The sequence below is a fragment of the Alosa sapidissima genome, chromosome 20 (genome assembly GCF_018492685.1).
Source record: "Alosa sapidissima isolate fAloSap1 chromosome 20, fAloSap1.pri, whole genome shotgun sequence".
Lineage (NCBI taxonomy): Eukaryota > Metazoa > Chordata > Actinopteri > Clupeiformes > Clupeidae > Alosa > Alosa sapidissima.
In genome coordinates, this window is record NC_055976.1 from 26448791 (window position 1) to 26449185 (window position 395).

The window sequence follows — 395 nt, forward strand, 5'->3', positions numbered from 1 at the left end:
CTACAGTACTGACTTTATTGTCCCACAATGTAGGAAATGGCTTTCATCCATCCAGCCTACAGAAAACATTGCACATGCATGCCTAAATGGAAAAATACAGCCGGGCGGTAAGACCAGTAATGCTTGTCTTAGCTCAACCAAATAGACCTCTAGGCTAAATATAACACACAATGATTCTATAATTCTGAATCCATAACGGACAACAGCCTACAGGCATTATAACTAACCTGTCCTGCTTTTGTGGCATAGGCTATTTGCTTTATTGAATTGTATTGGGTCTACGTGTAGGACTTCTCTAAATTCGCCAAACACATCAACATGTAGCCTACGGTGATGTCATAATGTTTCCTTTTCAAACAGATTTTTAGACGCTTGCAACCAAAGATTCTAGAGCG